This window comes from Triticum aestivum, chromosome 5B, assembly GCF_018294505.1.
Source record: "Triticum aestivum cultivar Chinese Spring chromosome 5B, IWGSC CS RefSeq v2.1, whole genome shotgun sequence".
Classification (NCBI taxonomy): Eukaryota; Viridiplantae; Streptophyta; class Magnoliopsida; order Poales; family Poaceae; genus Triticum; species Triticum aestivum.
The window spans coordinates 296,340,783-296,343,680 of record NC_057807.1 but is presented as its reverse complement, the minus strand read 5'-3'; the positions used below and the strand labels follow the sequence as shown (position 1 = coordinate 296,343,680).

Sequence of the window (2,898 nt, the reverse complement as noted above, 5' to 3'; positions counted from 1 at the left end):
ACGGCGCGGCCGGCGCGGTCCAGGTGGGCCACTGCGGCCCCATGGTGGCGGCGAGTGGCGCGGTGATAAGCACATTTCATATATATAATTTTGGCATACAAATATACCATTTGTTGAGTTCTGACATTAATTTTTGCTATGAAATACTGAATATTTGAATGATAATCATATAAGAGCATGTTGACTAGTGAATTGTTTCTTTTGCAGAAAAGTGCGAGAAGGCACTATAAACTTCAAGATTCAGTCGATTGCCAAACGCGATGAGACTTGGGGCTGGAACGAGAGAACGAGGGACCCGAGCGAGAAGAAAAGAAGTATCCAGGGGCAAACTAATGTTGGAGGATTATCTTGAGAAGAAAGGAAGCAGGAGGGCCAAAGTGAAAAAATGGCAGATCAGAGGAGGTCAAAATCCCTAGACGCCCTGATTCCCAAATCGGGCCTGGCATCTCCATCTCCCTCACCCCACCTTCTCCACCACCGGCTGCCGCCGCAGCCAGGCCGGCGTGGGGCGCGCCACCGCTCCACCGCGCCTCCACCTTCACCGCGCCCTCCATCCACCAGCACCTCCATACACCACCATCCATCCACTCCATCACCACCTCGCGCCGCTGCACCATCCATCAGCGCCACCCCTTCACCACCATCACTTGCGCGCCCGACCAGACGAGGTGTCTGATCCCCCGCGCGCCTCCAATTGCTGCTGCTTCCCCCCTCGTCCCTACTGCTGCTACTCCACTTCCTCTGCTCCCCTTCTTCTTCTCTGAATCTCGATGCTGCTGCTCTTCTTCCCTTGCCTCACTGCTCTTGCTCCTCCTCTTGCGCCGATCTGCTGCTCCTCTCCACGTCTCTGCTACTCCCTTTCCCTTCCTGCTGTTGCCCTCTTATCCCCACTTCCTCTGCTTCTTTGCCTCTTTTCTGAACCATAAAACTGCTGCTGCTTCTCTCCTCACGCCCCTGCTTCTTTCCCAACCTGTTGCTGCTCTTCCTCTCTCCAGCGCCCCTTTCTACTTCTCCAGCGTCTCCTGCTGCTGCTCCCAACCCCCTGCTGCTATCTCTCTCTACTTCCCTTGCTACTCTTCTTCTCTGAACCTACCTGCTGCTGCTGCTGCTGCTCTCTCTCTCTCTCTCTCTCTCTCTCAAATTTCTGTAACTTTGAGAAGTTTATTGTTCAGTACTTTGTAATATTCAGCATTGAGATGTTTTATTACATGTAATATTCAGATTTGTTAAGTGTAATATCCTACTGTTTGGTTCAGTTTCGAAGTTCAATATCAATGCTTGATTAGTATGTCCTTTGTGTTGACTAGTTGATATCTTGTCACTTTGAGAAATATTTGACCTGTTATACTTTGTTTAGTGAAACAGTATTCTTCATATGTCTTTGTATTGTTTCTTCCCTTTGTTCATGTATGATAGTTATATATGTGTCCTTGTCATATTATTCCCCTTTGTGTTAGTGTTTTAGATTCTCAAGTGTGATGAAAATACCAAAAAGACATCGAGTAAAATCTGATTCTCCCTTGTTGGTTATCCGCAATTTTGTTTGGTGACAATCATTGATAGTTTAGGTTTACTCTCTGTTCTCATCATCTAAATTCTGTCACCTACCTTTAGCCAGAGCATAGTCACCGTCGTCTAGTCCCTGTGGAGAACACGACATCTATAGTTTGGGGCGTAAAAACCCCACTGTACCTACAATTGATCAATTTTGGCGCCGTTGCCGGGGACTAGCGTCGAGTGACCGTGTTAGGCTATAGACTAGATTTACTTTAGTTCCTTGTTCAATTCGTCGTGTATTTCATCTTCAGTGTTTTTCCTCTACTTTCCCCCATTGTTGCTTCGGCTTATTAGGATACTAACCTTCTGACTAGTGTTTACTGTTTATGAGTGTGTGTAGGGAATCATAAATCTTTGCTGGTTGTTCTATAGTTACACTTGGTTAAGATATGGCATTGCGTCGTGATCTTTGGATGCCAAGTAGTCAATGTTATATCACAGGACCGGTTTGGCCAACTATTGAGGCAGAGAATTTTGAGATGAAGCCTGGTCTTATTGCTTTGGTTCAACAACAACAGTTTGGAGGACTGCCCACTGAGGATCCCTATGAGCACTTATACCGAGTCATGGAGTATTCAGGTACAGTCAAGTACCATGGAGTTCCTCAAGATGCTATCAAGTGCATGATGTTCTTATTCTCTCTCCGGGATGATGCTCGTGCTTGGTATCGATCCTTGCCATCAAGATCATTCAGTTGGAACGAGATATCACAAGCTTTCTTGGATAAATATTTCCCACTACACAAGCAGTCCGCAATTCGAGATGAGATCCTCAGCTTCGTTCAGCGTGAAGGCGAGAGCTTGTATGATGCTTGGGAGAGATACAAGGCTTTATTCAGGAGATGTCCTAACCACGGGCTCGAGAGATGGTTAGAGCTGCAGATATTCTATAGAGGATTGACTTGGGACACTCGAGCTTACGTCGATATGGCAGCGGGCGGAGCTATTACAAACAAGACACTTGATGATGCTTTTCTGCTGATTGAGAGCATAGCTTTCCACCAACTTCAGTGGTACAATGAGAAGCCCACCTCTGATTCATTGGTTTGCTTGCAACAAATCACTACACCTCAGCCGCCAATTCTTACACAAAATCCTGAACCTCTATCTCAGTGTGACAAGATTGAGCTTGCATGGATTATCTTTGACGATGATGACACCATTCTAGTTGACACACGCGCTACAGATCACATGGATACTAGTGTTGGAGATTCAGTTTTGCATTGTGATGATTCTTCCATGGATGAGCCGGAGCTGCAGTTAGTTGCTTTTGATATTGAGGAGTCACCTTTAGTTGATATTGATCATGTGCTGCTAGAGCCAGATATGGAGAAGTTCGCCT

General features: G+C 46.3%; 1 non-coding gene across 1 annotated transcript; it reads right to left on the bottom strand.

The window, feature by feature from the left end:
- Positions 1 to 2,312: 2,312 nt before the first annotated feature.
- LOC123118063 (small nucleolar RNA R71) lies at positions 2,313 to 2,416 on the bottom strand. Its single transcript, XR_006457689.1, has one exon. It is a non-coding gene; the product is annotated as a small nucleolar RNA R71 (small nucleolar RNA).
- Positions 2,417 to 2,898: the final 482 nt, after the last annotated feature.